Source organism: Rhinoderma darwinii, chromosome 1 (genome assembly GCF_050947455.1).
Source record: "Rhinoderma darwinii isolate aRhiDar2 chromosome 1, aRhiDar2.hap1, whole genome shotgun sequence".
Taxonomy (NCBI): Eukaryota; Metazoa; Chordata; class Amphibia; order Anura; family Rhinodermatidae; genus Rhinoderma; species Rhinoderma darwinii.
Genome location: NC_134687.1, coordinates 578495227 through 578512163, shown reverse-complemented (window position 1 = coordinate 578512163; position 16937 = coordinate 578495227). Strand labels below are relative to the sequence as shown.

The window sequence follows — 16937 nt, the reverse complement described above, 5'->3', positions numbered from 1 at the left end:
GCAGTTGCCCACGGCAACACCGTGAGCAACAGAGTGGTGAACGAGCCAAGTCAAACCAGGAGAGCACGAGGTACCAAACGCAGAGCAGAAGAGTAGTCAGCAAGCCAGGGTCAGTATGGAGCAGGATTAAATAGTTAGGAGCTGTAGCTGGGCCAGGAAACCACACGGAAAGAATCACAAGCAAGGAGGAACAGGAAAGGCAGGTATAAATAGACAGAGGGCGGGAGCTAGCTCCGTCTGGCCAGGCTGCGATAGGCTCTCCCACTCCTAAGCCTGCCATCCTGAGTGGTGGAAGATGGAGTCAGCCTCAGAGACGTAGATTCAGGTGTAGACTGATTACCTATGGGAGTTAACCCTAAAGCTGTGCCTGGCAGATCCTTTACAGTACCCCCCCTTTTATGAGGGGCCACCGGACCCTTTCTAAGTGGACCTGGTATACTGGGGAAAGGTGGAACTTCCTGACCAATACTCCAGCGTGAACATCCCGGGCGGGCACCCAAGTCCTCTCCTCAGGCCCGTATCCTCTCCAATGGACCAGGTACTGGAGGGAGCCTTGGACCATCTTGCTGTCCACAATCTTGGCCACCTCGAATTCCACCCCCTCAGGGGTGAGAACGGGAACAGGAGGTTTCCTCGAGGGAGCCAAGGACAGGGAGCAGCGTTTAAGGAGGGAGGCATGAAACACGTTGTGTATACGAAAAGATGGGGGTAACTCCAGCCGGAAGGAGACAGGATTGAGGACTTCAATGACCTTATACGGCCCAATAAACCGGGGAGCAAACTTCTTGGACGGGACCTTAAGACGCATGTTCCTAGACGATAACCACACCAGATCCCCGACCATAAACAAGGGGTTAGCAGAACGTTTTCTATCAGCCTGAATTTTTTGTACGCTCTTGGACGCCTCTAGGTTCTTCTGAACCTGGGCCCAGACTGTGCAAAGTTCCCGATGAACGACCTCTACCTCAGGATTGTTGGAACTACCAGGTGAAACGGAGGAGAACCGTGGATTAAACCCAAAATTACAGAAAAAGGGGGAGACCCCTGACGAGTTACTGACCCGTTATTAAGGGAAAATTCAGCGAGGGGAATGAATGAGACCCAATCATATTGACAGTCAGAGATAAATCAGTTTGGCCATTGGTTTCAGGATGGAAGGCAGAAGAGAAGGACAGATCAATCTCCAACTTCTTACAGAAGGCTCTCCAAAACAAAGAAACAAATTGTACCCCTCTGTCCGAAACAATATTGACAGGGACCCCATGGAGACGCAGGATGTGTTTGACAAACAAGGTAGCTAACGTCTTGGCGTTGGGTAGTTTCTTGAGGGGCACAGAGTGGCACATCTTACTGAAGCGGTCTACTACCACCCACACCACCGACTTGCCTTGGGATGGAGGCAAATCGGTGATAAAATCCATGGAGATATGTGTCCAAGGTCTCTGGGGAATGGGCAACGAACGTAGTAAGCCCGCTGGTCGGGACCTGGGAGTCTTGGACCTAGCACAAACCAAACAAGCGGCGACGTAGGCCTTAACGTCTTTAGGCAACCCAGGCCACCAATAGTTTCTGGCAATGAGGTGTTTGGTACCCAGGATGCCTGGATGACCAGATAGTGCGGAGTCATGATTTTCCCTAAGTACCCTTAGCCGGTATTGCAGGGGGGGACACAGCTTGTCCTCAGGAAGGTTCCCAGGAGCTCAACCTTGATCAGCCGCAATTTCAGAGACTAAATCAGAATCAATAGAAGAAATTATTATACCGGGAGGCAAAATACAAGCAGGATCTTCCTCCGAAGGAGGGCTGGCCATGAAGCTACGCGACAGTGCATCGGCCTTAATATTTTTAGACCCAGCCCTATAGGTAACCAAAAAGTTGAATCTGGTAAAAAATAGCGCCCATCGAGCTTGTCTCGGGTTTAGCCTCCGGGCAGATTCTAGGAAAACCAGATTCTTGTGGTCGGTAAGGACCGTTACCTGGTGCCTAGCCCCCTCCAGGAAGTGGCGCCACTCTTCAAATGCCCATTTAATGGCTAAGAGTTCGCGGTTGCCAATATCATAGTTACCCTCAGTGGGCGAAAACTTCCTGGAGAAGTAGGCACAGGGGTGGAGATGGGTGAGGGACCTGGTACCCTGGGACAAGACAGCCCCCACTCCCACCTCGGATGCGTCAACTTCCACGATAAATGGCTCCATTTGGTTGGGCTGAACCAGCACCGGGGCTGAGATAAAGCACTTCTTAAGGACCTCAAAAGCCTGGACAGCCTCAGGAGGCCAGTTGAGGAGATCAGCACCTTTGCGAGTGAGGTCCGTAAGAGGCTTAGCGATGACCGAGAAGTTAGCAATAAATCTCCTGTAATAATTAGCGAACCCCAAAAAACACTGTAACGCCTTCAGGGAGGCAGGTTGGACCCATTCCGCCACAGCCTGAACCTTGTCGGGGTCCATGCGGAATTCATGAGGAGTGAGGATTTGACCCAAAAATGGTATCTCCTGTACCCCAAACACACATTTTTCGGTTTTTGAAAACAGTTTGTTTTCCCGAAGGACCTGGAGCACCTTCCTGACATGCTCAATGTGGGAGGACCAGTCCTTGGAAAACACCAGTATGTCATCAAGGTACACTACAAGAAATATCCCCAGGTAATCTCTCAAAATCTCATTTATGAAATTCTGGAAGACCGCCGGAGCATTACACAACCCAAAAGGCATGACGAGGTATTCGAAATGACCTTCGGGCGTGTTAAACGCAGTCTTCCACTTATCCCCCTCTTTGATGCGGATAAGGTTATACGCCCCCCGTAGATCAAACTTAGAGAACCATTGGGCCCCCTGAACCTGATTAAAGAGATCAGGAATCAAAGGAAGGGGATGCTGGTTCCTTACAGTGACCTTATTCAGGTTACGGTAGTCAATGCATGGCCTAAGACCACCATCCTTCTTCCCTACGAAGAAGAAGCCAGCACCTACCGAAGAAGTAGAGGGGCGAATGTAACCCTTTGCCAGGCATTCCTGGATATACTCTCTCATGGCTTCACGTTCGGGACAAGAAAGATTAAATATCCTACCCTTAGGAAGCTTAGCTCCTGGTACCAATTCGATAGCGCAATCGTATTCTCTATGAGGAGGTAACACTTCGGAGGCCTCCTTAGAGAAAACATCAGCGAAGTCCTGAACAAACTCAGGTAGCGTGTTCACCTCCTCAGGGGGAGAAATATAATTAACAGAAAAACATGACGTCAAACATTCATTACCCCATTTGGTAAACTCCCCAGTATTCCAGTCAAACGTGGGATTATGCAACTGCAACCAGGGAAGGCCTAAAACCAAATCGGATGATAATCCCTGCATCAACAGTACAGAGCACTGCTCCAAATGCATGGAGCCAACAAGGAGTTCAAAAACAGGGGTATGCTGTGTAAAATAACCATTAGCAAGAGGAGTGGAGTCGATACCCACTACCGGGACAGGTTTAGGCAAATCAATCAAAAGCATAGCAAGAGACATAGCAAATTCCACAGACATGATATTAGCAGAGGACCCTGAATCCACGAAGGCACTGCCGGTAGCAGACCTACCACCAAAAGAGACCTGAAAGGGAAGCAAGATCTTATTACGTTTCATATTTACGGGAAATACCTGTGCGCCCAAGTGACCTCCCCGATGATCACTTAGGCGCGGAAGTTCTCCGGCTGCATTCTTACGCTTAGGACAGTTGTTCACTTGATGCTTGTCATCCCCACAGTAGAAGCAGAGACCATTCTTCCTGCGGAAATCTCTACGTTGTTGGGGGGACACGAAGGCCCCGAGTTGCATAGGTACCTCTGAGTCTTCCGGGGAGGAACGAAGCAACGGAACCTCGGGAGGCATCATGGGGGAGTCGGAGGAGAAAACACATAAACGTTCACGTTGTCGTTCCCTGAGACGTCGGTCAAGTCGTACCGCTAAAGCCATAACCTGGTCTAGGGAGTCAGAAGAGGGATAGCTAACTAGCAGGTCTTTCAGGGCATTCGACAGACCCAACCTAAACTGGCACCTTAAGGCAGGGTCATTCCACCGAGAAGCTACGCACCACTTCCTAAAGTCAGAACAATACTCCTCAACAGGTCTCTTACCCTGACGTAAGGTCACCAGCTGACTCTCGGCAAAGGCAGTCCTGTCAGTTTCGTCATAAATGAGTCCGAGAGCAGAAAATAAACGATCAACGGAGGAAAGTTCAGGGGCGTCAGGAGCCAAGGAGAAGGTCCACTCTTGGGGCCCTTCCTGGAGCCGGGACATAATTATACCCACCCGCTGGTTCTCAGAACCTGAGGAATGAGGCTTTAAGCGAAAGTAAAGCCTACAACTCTCCCGAAAGGAGAAAAAAGCCCTCCGGTCCCCTGAGAACCGGTCGGGCAACTTGAGGTGGGGTTCAGGAGGTGAGGTGAGGGGAACTACCAAGGTAGCATCAGGCTGGTTGACCCTCTGAGCCAGGGCCTGGACCTGTAGGGAGAGACCCTGCATTTGCTGAGCCAGGGTCTCAAGGGGGTCCATAGTGGCGTCAGGGACCAGGGTAGACTAGGTATGGGCTTGTGATTATGTAACGACGGGGGTAGGGAAACAAACAAGTGAGCCCTAATCTACCCGCCACTCTGTCCCTGCCTACTTGCAACGACCCGCCCTAGGCGACGGGGTACAACTGGGCGGCGGTCCCTACGCTCAGTAAGTGCACGAGACAAACATACAAGGGAATACAAAGCAAAGGGAAAGGGGCAGTTGCCCACGGCAACACCGTGAGCAACAGAGTGGTGAATGAGCCAAGTCAAACCAGGAGAGCACGAGGTACCAAACGCAGAGCAGAAGAGTAGTCAGCAAGAGCCAGGTTCAGTATGGAGCAGGATTAAATAGTTAGGAGCTGTAGCTGGGCCAGGAAACCACACGGAAAGAATCACAAGCAAGGAGGAACAGGAAAGGCAGGTATAAATAGACAGAGGGCGGGAGCTAGCTCCGTCTAGCCAGGCTGCGATAGGCTCTCCCACTCCTAAGCCTGCCATCCTGAGTGGTGGAAGATGGAGTCAGTCTCAGAGACGTAGATTCAGGTGTAGACTGATTACCTATGGGAGTTAACCCCGAAGCTGTGCCTGGCAGATCCTTTACACGTATACTATAGTTCTTGGGAAATAAAATTATGGTTGCATTCTAAGTTGAAATAAAGCTGTAACCGACCTTCATCCAACAAACAAATTAAATGTGGGGTGTCCTTATTTGTAGGCCAAAGGTGCCAGTATTTATTAATGTATGCTCTATGCCTCCCAGCACTCAGTAACAAATTCTTGCTAATGGTGATCTAACTTCAGGAACTATCACAGTATACACAGATATAGCAGCTGTTACTATGAACTCACAAAATGATTGATATTGTTTAAGGTGTTTGGATTAAATTGGCACCAGCTAAAGCCAAAACTGTCAAATGTCTGGAATGCAAGGCAAGACATGAAGCATTAAGTATTAGGGCACCAACCTGCTGTTATGCATTTTGCAAATGATTGGTACAAGATATATCAAAAGCAATGACATCATTCACAGTGTCTAGATGTTCGATACTTACTTCATAACCGTGACTGTACCTGACAGTGCCTCGTCTGCCTTGTCTTCTTCCCCGGATTTTAAATTCTAATACTGATACCTATCTATGAATTCATTTAAAGTTACAAATAATGAACTTGCGATTATAGACTGAGACCATTTCCTACAGCCTACACGAGTGATTCCCAAAAGGGTCTTTCAGGAACGCTGGGGTACAGAACTTTGGAACCTGGTCAGAAGTTCCCCAGAAGTCAACAATGAGACCTATCACATTTATAGTAGAAATGGCAACTGATTTCAGCCTGCACAATAATGCTTAGCATGGGGCTGGCAAGGCAGGCACCAATTTTCAGCCAGAATATAAAATGCCATAGCCTTTTCCTACACCAAACTACTTCTTTGAGGTAGTGTAATGGTGGGGGTAGTGAAACGGACAAGTGAGCCCTAATCTACCCGCCACTCTGTCCCTGCCTACTTGCAACGACCCGCCCTAGGCGACGGGGTACAACTGGGCGGCGGTCCCTACGCTCAGTAAGTGCACGAGACAAACAGACAAGGGTACACAAAGCTAAGAGAAATGGGGCAGTTGCCCACGGCAACACCGTGAGCAACAAGAGAGGTAAACGAGCCGAGTCAAACCAGGAGTGTACGAGGTACCAAACACAGAGCAGGAGAGTAGTCAGTAAGCCAGGGTCAGTATGGAGCAGGATCAAATAGTAGAAGCTGTAGCTGGGCCAGGAAACCACACGAGAAGAATCACAAGCAAAGGAGGAACAGGAAAGGCAGGTATAAATAGACAGAGGGCGGGAGCTAGCTCCGTCTGGCCAGGCTGCGATAGGCTCTCCCACTCCTAAGCCTGCCATCCTGAGTGGTGGAAGATGGAGTCAGTCTCAGAGACATAGACTCAGGTGCAGACTGATTACCTATGGGCGTATCCACAGAAGTTGTGCCTGGCAGATCCTTTACAGGTAGGAGCAGGGCCGGCCCTAGGATAGATGGCGCCCTGTGCGAAATAATCTTTTGGCGCCCCAACCCATCATTAAAAAAATCCGCCATAAAAAAATTATAATGCCCCTTTAGTGCCCCCATACAGTATAATAATAATATTTAATAATGTAATATATTACAACCTCTTCAAGGACACAGTATTTTGTCCTCTAATTGTGCCCACAGTATTTTGCCACCTGTAGTACCCCTACACAGTATAATGTCCACTTAGTGGCCCCCACACGGTATAGTGCCCCCCTGTAGATTTTGCCATATAGCCACCCTGTAGACAGTGACATAATCCCCCACCTCCTTTTTGTAGATCGTGCCATACAGCCCCCCCACCTCCCCCTTTTAGACTGTGCCATACAGTCCCCCACCTCCCCCTTGTAGACAGTGCCCCCAAACAAAAACAAAAATTGTACTCACCTAGGCCCCATTCCCATGACGAATTGAGCTGCTCCATGACGGGATTCTGTAGCCTAGTACAGAGTTTCTCAACCTTTTCGGACTCGAGGCAGCACTGGAAAAATAAAATTTCCTCAGGGCTCCCCTACCAAAAATTGTTTAGAGAAAGACAGAAAACGGCTAAGAACAAGCACTACACTCGCAGGGTATGTTTATACATGTTTTTTGAAAGGCAAAAAAAATCTGCCTCAAAATTCCTTCAGCAACTGACAGCGTTGTTTGACCTTTTTTTTTTGTGTTTTTTCTTAAGCCGTTGAAGCAAATGCAAAAGACGCAGGCAAAAAAAAGCTCCAAACGGGCGCCGCAGGTATTTTCTGCCTCCTATTAATTTCAATTGGAGGTCAGAGGCGGAAACCACTTGAAGACCATCATCCCCCCCCACTCACAGTAGCCCCTTACAGGTAGCACCACACAGCCTCCTTGTAGGTAGTGCCAGACAGCCCCCTTGTAGGTAGCGCCAGACAGCCCCCTTGTAGGTAGCACCAGACAGCCCCCTTGTAGGTAGCGCCAGACAGCCCCCTTGTAGGTAGCGCCAGACAGCGCCAGACAGCCCCCTTGTAGATAGCGCCACACAGCCCCCTTGTAGATAGCGAGACACAGCCCCCTGTAAAGAGCGCCACACAGCCCCCTGTAGTGTGCGCCACACAGCCCCCTGTAGTGTGCGCCACACAGCCCCCTGTAGGGAGTGCCACACAGCCCCCTGTAGGGAGTGCCACACAGACCCCTGGTAGGGAGTGCCGCACAGACCCCTGGTAGGGAGTGCCGCACAGACCTCTGGTAGGGAGTGCCACACAGCCCACAGCCCCCTGGTAGGGAGTGTCACACTGCCCCCTGGTTGGTAGTGCCCCACAGCCCACAGCCCCCTGGTTGGTAGTGCCACACATCCCACAGCCCCCTGGTTGCTAGTGCCACACAGCCCACAGCCCACTGGTTGTTAGAGCCACACAGCCCACAGCCCCCTGGCTGGTAGTGCCACACAGCCCCCTGGTAGGTAGTGCCACACTTCCCACAGCCTCCTTGTAGGTAGTGCAAGGACTACGAAATGACCCTGATAGCTGGTGGGCAATGGACATTCAAAAAAGGACAACTGTGCAGGAGCACACAAAATACCCAGCTTTCCCAGCTACCAAATAAATGTGTGGAAATTAACTAAGATATAACTTTTATTTAGTCTAGCTAAAGGATTAATCCTTTTAGCTGGAGTAAATAAAAGTTATATCTTAGTTTATTTGCACACATTTATTTGATAGCCGGGAAACCTGGGTATTTTGTGTGCTTCTGAACAGTTGTCCTTTTTTGTAGGTAGTGCCACACAGCCCACTTGTAGATAGCAACCCCCCCCCCCCTTCCAGTACAGATAGCACCACTGTAGCTCCCTGAAGGAGCGGAATCCCCGTGTGGCCGGGGATTCCGCTCCTGGAGCGCTGCTTGATGTCTCTGTCCATATATGGACAGTGACATCAGGGGAAACTCCTGAAGCGGAATACCGGTCCACAGCGTTGCCGACGCTGTGACCGTCGATTCCACTCCAGGAGAAGCTCCTGTCGTCTGTGTCCATGACTTCATTGGCTTCTCCTTGTGTGGAATCCCCGGTCATATCGTCTGCAACGCTGTGACTGGGGATTCCACTTCAGGAGTTTCCCCATATATGGACAGAGACATCAAGCAGCGCTCCAGGAGCAGAATCCACGGCCACATGGGGATTCCGCTCCTTCAGGGAGATACAGTGGCGCTAGTAGATAGCAGAGCAGGGTGATAACTCCCTGCTCTGCTATAGTGCCGTCGCTACCGCTATAGCAGCCACAGCGGCTGCTAGCCGCGCCACCGCCCTCATACCCGGTGTCGATGCTAAAGCCCCTATGGCAGCTACAGCCGTAGCGACGGACACTAAGTGAAGAAGTGCCCGGGCGGAAAGGCGACTGCCTAAGGCCGGCCCTGGGTGCAGTTATCGAGTGGCACCTGACCTGCTGGTAGTTGCAAGGGTGCAGGGAAACACACACCCGCTGGCGCCCCTCTTGCAGTGTGACGACTGGCGCCCTGTGCGACCGCACTGGTCGAACGTATCTAAGGCCGGCCGGTAGGAGCATGAGAAAGGGTTCCCTGGGAGTGGAAACATTTTTCAGGGGTTCTCCCTTTGGTCATAAGTTTTGGAGTCCCATTCCTAAACTACAATTCAATATTTATGAAAAACACCAAATTGTAGAGAAATTTTGCAAACATTAGCATTTTTTTAAATTGAAATGTATCTGCTTGTAAAACAGATATTAATACCATACAAAATAATTACAAGTTAACATTTTCCATATGTGTACTTTATGTTTGCATAATTTTTTAGACGTCCTTTTATTTTCCTAGGACGTTAAAAGGTTCAGAACTTTAGCAGCAATTTCTCACATTTTCAAGAAAATTTCAAAAGGCTATTGTTTCAGGGACCAGTTCAGTTCTCAAGTGGCTCTGAATGGCCTTATATATTAGAAAGTCCCCATAAATTTCAAAAACTGCACCTTCTCAAAGTATTCAAAACAACATTCAGAAAGTCTCTTAACCCTTTAGGCATTTCACAGGAATTATAGCAATGTAGGGCTGAAAATTACAAATTTAATTTTTTTGTGCCGAAATTTATTTGTAATACATTTTTTCTGTAACATGGAAATTTTTATGAAAAAAAAAAATATTAAAAGTTAAAAAAAAAACCTTTTCCCATTTTCCCCCTAGAGCATAGTAAAAAACTAAATAAATAAACATAATTGGTATCGCGGTATCCGAAAAGTTTGAACTATTACAATATATCATTATTTAACCCGCATGGTGTACGCTGTAAAAAAAAATAAAGACATGTAAACACCAGAATCACTATTTTTTGGTCACCTCATCTCCCACGAAAAATTAATTAAAAAGTGATTAAAACGTTGCATGTACCTCAAAATGGTATTATTAAAAACTACAGCTTATCCCGCAAAAAATAAGCCCTCATACCACTTAATCGATGGAAAAATAAAAAAGTTATGGCTTGTCACATGTTCTTGAACTCTGATTCTCAGTTCTCTCGTGGTCATTCCTACATAGGAGAGACCACAATTACATGTAGCCATATAGACCAACCCAGTACTACTGCAATTAATGAAGTGCACGATTTTAAAACATTTTTTGTTTTCAGAATCGCAAAATGCATCAGTCTTAATTATCAGTTTACAAATAGAGCAATGACCACAAGGAAATGATCCCCAGTCCGGTCCCTTAGAGCCATACAAATAGGCATTAGAGTTGGGAACACTGTAGTGACTCCGAACTAAATGGTCACTCAAAGTTTTGCTTTTTTTAGTTGTTAATTGGGGTTTCAAGGATAGATATCTCTTAAGATCTGGATCAGTCAGCAAAATCCGCCAAAAACTAGTCACAATTGCTCTCATCTCTGTCCATTGCGTGTTATATGTGGTAATGAGTCTTACCGTGTCATCCTTGCTTCTCCGTTTTTGTTGAGTAAGTAGTCTATTGCGGTCAGTATTGCATGCTCTCTGATAAGCTTTTTTAATGTCGTTTTTACGATACCCACGTTGTAGAAAACGATTCCTAAAATGATGGGACTCTTTCTCAAAATTGGAATGAGAATCACAAACACATTTTGCCCTCAGAAATTGACCAGTTGGGATGGCACGTATAATGTGTGAGGGATGAAAGGATGATGCGTGTAAGAGAGCATTGACCGATGTTTTTTTCCGAAAAATGGTAGTACTTAACCTACCTGTATTCTGCACTGCAATTTTGATATCCAGAAATTCCATAGTTTCTTGACTGAGCACACGTTAATTTGATATTCTGTGCGTTACTATTCAAAATCGTTATAAACCGATCCAATTCTACTCACGTACACCGCCAAATAAAGAGGATCTCATCAATAAAACTCATCCAACTGACAACATATCCAGACCTCATATCCATTGCTTCCTGTACAAATTCTTGTTCCTAAAAGCCTAAAAATAGGTTTACACAAGATGGGGCACAAGAGGCACCCATAGCAGTCCCGCGAAATTGTACGTAATGTTTGTTCCTGAACACAAAATAATTGTGCTCCAGGACAAAACGCATGAGAAGAATAAGAAATTGGACCAGTTCACAGTCATGAACACAATTACGCAAAAGTATGAAATGGCGCGTAACACCAATTCATGATCGATGCAGGTGTATAGGGATTCAACGTCGCAGGATACCAAATACATGTCCCGTTCCATTGTCACCCCCATCTAAACGTTTCAAAACTTCAGTGGAGTCTTTAATGTACAAGGGCGTAGGTAGTAATCCAAAAAATGACAAGGAGATTCGCATAGACTCCCACATCCTGATACTATTGGATGGCTAGGTGGCCTCTTTTGATCTTGTGTATCTTCGTTAGAAGATATAATGTGGGAATGATGGGATGTTTAACAATAAGACTATCCATAATTTTTCTAGCGATCATATTCTTTTCAAATGCTTCATCGAGTATCCCATCCAACTGGCCTTTAAAAACATCAGTTGGATTAGATGCCAAGCGTCTATAGCAATCAACATCTCGCATTTGCCTGTATGCTTCAAATTCATACATCTCAACAGTCCAAACCACCACATTTCCACCCTCATCAGCAGGTTTGAAGACAACTCCCTTAATTTCCTTTAACTCACGCAAAGCTTTGCGAGGTGCCCATGAAAGGTTGTCATAACCACGTTCTTGAGGTAACTTCCGAAGTTCATCAACCACCATCCTAACAAACATTTCCACTGATGGATTCAAAGACAAGGGTGGAAATGTGACGGATTTGGGACGGATAGATTCTGGAAATTTGCCAGTGCTCGCCTCCTGTTCCTGAAGTAGAGATTCTAGCGCTCGGACTGCTTCCAATTCCTCCTGGGCTGTAAACAAGTTATGAGGATAATTTTTAGAAAAATATTTCTTATAAACCAATTTGCGTGCAAACAAAAACACATCCTTGATGGCTGTAAAGTCATCGAAGCCTGATACTGGGTAGAATGTTAAGCCGAAAGAGAGAACAGAATTTTGACTAGAAGTGAATACTGTATCAGACAGGTTAATTACCTTTAATTCACTTCCTGTATTCTCATCTACAGAGTTTCATTTTCTTTTCATCGGAGTACGTCTAGTTTCCTATCTCCTAGTTCTCCTTGATAAACTCCCTTGTGAGGCCCCAGAGGTTGTACTATCCAATGATGATGAGGATTCATAACGCACCAGCGCAGAGGAGCCAAGTTATTTATATTTATTGCCTAGATTCTGCAGTTTTTAGAATCATCCAACATGTGTCCCTAGTATGCTAATGGACTGAAACACAGGCCTCAGAATCAAAGGAGCACCTAGTGAAATTTGGGGCCTCCTTTTTTTCAGAATATATTTTAGGCACCATGTCAGGTTTGAAGAGGTCTTGTGGTGCCAAAACAGTGGAAAGCCCCCAAAGTGACCCCATTTTCTAAACTACACCCCTCAAGGAATTTATCTAGGGGTATAGTTAGCATTTTGACCCCACAGGTTTTCTGCAAAATTTATTGGAATTAGTCTGTGAAAATATACTTTTTTTCTAAAAAACGTAGACATTTTTAATTTTTACAAGGAATAAAGGAGAAAAAGAACCCTAACATTTGTAAAGCAACTTCTCCCGATTACGGCAATACCCCATATATGGTAATAAGCTGCTGTTTGGACCCATGGCAGGGCCCAGAAGGAAAGGAGCACCATTTGGATTTTTGAGCGCAGATTTTGGAATGGTTTTCAGTGCCATGTCTTGTTTGCAATGCCCTGGAGAGACGAAAACAGTAGAAACCCCCCAAAAGTGACCCTATTTTGGAAACTACACCCCTCAAGGAATTTTTCTAGAGGTATACTTCGCATTATGATCCCACAGACTTTTTGCACACCTTCGTGGAATTAGGCCATGGAAATGAAAATCGAGTTTTTTTCTGAAAAAACTTAGAATTGTTTAATTTTTACAAGGAATATAGGAGAAAAAAAAACCCAATATTTCTAAAGCAATTTCTGCTGATTATGGCAATACTCCATATGTGGTAAAGAACTGCTGTTTGGACCCATGGCAGAGCTTAGAAGGGAAGCAGCACTATTTGGCTTTTGGAGCTCAAATTTAGCTGGAATGGTGTCATGTCACATATGCAAAGCCCCTGAGGGACCGAAACAGTGAAAACCCCCCAAAAGTGACCCCATTTGGGAAACAGCACCTCTTAAGGAATCTATCTATGGTTATAGTGAACATTTAGACCCTACAGGTCTTTTGCAGAATTTATAAGAATTAGTCAGTGAAAATGAATATCAACAAGGGATAAAAGGAGAAAAAGCACCCCAACATTTGTAAAGCAATTTCTCCTAAGTACAGAAATACCCCACATGTGGTCATAAATGCTTTATTATTAGAAATTAATTAACCCCTTCCGGACTGATCCATTTTTTGCTTTTTCATTTTAGTTTTTCACTCCCAGCCGAGAGCCAAAACTTTTTTATTTTTCCGTCAGTAGAGCGGTGTGAGGGCTTATTTTTTGCGGGAGGAGTTGTAGTTTCTTTTGACACTATTTAAAGTTCCATATAATGTACTGTGAAATGGAAATAAATTCCTCCATTGTTTATTGGGTTTTCCAACTTAACTTTATTTTTTGGCTCAATATAATTATGTTGATACCAAATTTATATAGGATTTTTTTTTATTTTACTACTTTTACAAAGAAAAAACGATTTGTTAAAAAAAAATATTTTTGTTTCACCACATTCTGAGAGCCATAACTTTTTTATTTTTTGGTCGATTGAGCGGTTTGAGGGCTTATTTTTTGCGGGGCAAGCTGTCGTTTTTATTGGTTCCATTCTTTGGTACATACAACTTTTTGATCACTTTTCATTACATTTCATTCAGCGCTATGGTGATTTTTTTACGGCATTCACCGAGTGAGTTAATTAATGGAATATTGTAATAGTTGAGACTTTTACGGACGCAGCAAAACAAATTATTTATTTTTTACATTAGAAGAAAAATGGGAAAACATTTTTTTTTGTAATTTTTAATAGGTTTTTTTTCACTACTTTTTTTTTTTTTACACATTTTATTAGTTCCTATAGGGGACTTGAACCAGCGATTGTTAGAGCTCTGCTACAATACACTGCAATACTAATGTATTGCAGTATATTATAATTTTTACAGGATTCTGTAACAGCGTGATTCCTGTTCCTATCCGTTAGTCACAGGTGTCAGCTGTAATAAACAGCTGACACCCGCAGCGTATGGAGCGGGCTCAGCATGTAAGCCCACTCCATACATCGCTCCCGGCACCACGACGTGCTATTACGTAATCGTGTGCGAAGGGGTCAATGCACCGCGGATGGTGCAAAGTGAAAATTGCAATTTTCCACTGATATGCCATTTTAGTGCACAATATGTTGTGCCCAGTTGGTGCCACTGAAGACAATTACCTCATAAAATGTTAAGCTGGTTCTCCCGACTATGACGATGCCATATACGTGGAAGTAAACTGCTGTTTGGGCACGCGGTAGGGCTCAGAAGGGAGGAAGCACCATTTGGCTTTTGGAGTGCAGATTTTGTTTGGTGGTAGTTCTGTTTGGGGTTTTACTGGTATTTCAGTTTATAATGCGGGGGGTATATGTAAGCTGTGCGGAGAACATCAGGGATAATAAGAGGGTATAATAATGCGGTAAATGAATAATAATCCGCAGATGTGTGGCAAGTGTCGCACTGATATATGGTCCCCAATCTTATCCGCTTTTGGAACACTTTTTGTATCGCCATATTCTGGGAGCCATAACTTTTTATGTTTTTTTTTTATGTTGTGAGGGCTTATTTGTGGCGGGACAATCTGTAGTTTTTGGTACTGGCGTTTTCTGATCACTTTTTTTCCATTTTTTGACAAGCAAGGTGACCAAAAACCAGCAATTCTGACAACGTTTTTTACCCTTTTTTTTTTTTACAGTGTTCATTGTGCGCTATAAATGACATTTTACTTTATTCTGCGGGTTGATATGATTATGGCGATACTATATGGGTGTAGAATTTTTTATGTTGTGCAGCGTTTGCACAATAAAATCACTTTTTTTAAATAAAATAATACATTTTTTGTGTCTCCACATTCTGAGAGCCATAACTTTTTATGTTTCATTCAAAAAAGCTGTGTAAGGGCTTGTTTTTTGCAGAACGGGTTGTCGTTTTTATTGGTACTATTTTGGGGGTACATGGGACTTTTTGATCACTTTTTATTCTATATTTTTGGGGGGGGAGTGACCAAAAAAAAGCGATTCTGGCATTGTTTTCTATTTTTTTTTTTTATGCGATGTTCACTGTGCAGGAAAAATAACATTAGAGTTTTATAGTTTGGATCGTTATGAACGCGGTGATATCAAATATGTGTACTTTTTTTACGTTTTCATTTTTTTCTATAATAAAAGTCTTATTATAGGAAAAAAAGCAGTTTTTTGTTTTTTTTTAATATATAACTTTTATTTTCACACTTTTATAAAACATTTTTAGTAACTTTTTTTAGACTTTTTTTTTGTCCCACTAGGGGACTTGATGACCTGCAGCACTGATTGCTGCTAGAATATATTACACTACCTACGTACAGTAGGGTAAATTATTCTAACTGTCATTGTGACGCTGACAGTCACACTGACAGGAAGCTTATGGGGACCAGCCGGAGGCTGTGGTCCTGGGCTACTCCTGAGGTCCAGTGAAGTCATGGGCTACTCCTGGAGTGCTGGAATCCACGGCCAAAGCGTTGCTAACACCCTTGCTGGGAACTCTGCTCATAGAGAGAACCCTGACAGGGGCATAGGTAAAAGCTCATGGGCCCCGATGCAAAGGTTTTTCTTGGGCCCCCCCCACCAAACTTCTCATGGCCGATGGCCTGCAGCTTTCAGCTGCATCGATGGGTCTCCAAAGTGACCCAACGATGCAGCACTAGCAGCCAGGGGCGTCACTAAGGTCTTGAAACGTCAGGGGAAATAGCCCCAATACATATACTCCCCCCAAAAAATGTGTGTGCGTGTATGTATATGTGTATATAGGAGACAGCATATCTCTAGCACTACGACCCTATAGCTATGGATAGGGTGGCTTAGCAGACAGTATCACATATGATAGGATTAAATACACAGCTCAGCAGACACCATCACACATGATAGGATTAGATACATTGGCTCAGCAGACAGTATCACAGATGATAGGATTAGAGATAAGGCCCAGCTCGCTGACATTGCGGCTCCAGCGCTGGACCCAGGAAAGGTAAGTATAAGAATTGTTTTGCTTTTTTATGTGTTACTAATTCTTTTTTTGTGTTTGTTTTTTTACAGGTTCGATCGTTGGACTACTTCGGATTCAAGGACTACTTCGATAACGGCGTTTTATGGTTAATGACAGTTCTGTGTGGGATTTTTAGTTCAATAAAGTATTTTATCTATGCCTTTGTATTTTTCTAAATGTTATTACTACCACCTTAGTAATGGCTTCTGGCTGATTGACAGCGTCCATTACTAAGGCGGGGCTTAATGTTAGACAGGCTAGAACTAACCCCCGATGCCCACTGCCACCAGGACTACTGGGAGGAGCTGGGTGCGATCCAGTACCCGACCATCTGTAGTGATGGCGGGGCACTGGTGCGGCCACAATCTGGTATTATTAGTCTGGGAAAGCCCAAAAACAGTGGCCCTTCCCACCCTGGTAATGCTAGCCTGCTGTTGTGTTTTATCTGGCTGGTTATAAAAATGGGGGAACCCCACATCGTTCTTTCCAGTTTTTTATTTATTTTAAAAAATGACATGGGGTTCCCCCCATTTTTCATTGGGAAGTTTTTCCCAATCTTTCTGAAACACAGGTGTTACTATGGGTTGAGAACATTCTGGGAAGGTTAGTCACACAATGTGGG

The 16937-nt window shown here is 44.9% G+C and overlaps 1 long non-coding RNA gene across 1 annotated transcript in view; it reads left to right on the top strand.

Annotated features, from left to right (window-relative positions):
* The window catches only part of LOC142746257 (uncharacterized), a 188609-nt gene extending 172137 nt beyond the window's left edge, over positions 1 to 16472 (top strand). Inside the window, exon 3 of the long non-coding RNA XR_012881701.1 lies at positions 16366 to 16472. This is a non-coding gene — a long non-coding RNA (uncharacterized LOC142746257). The remainder of the gene's footprint in view (positions 1 to 16365) is intronic.
* Positions 16473 to 16937: the final 465 nt, after the last annotated feature.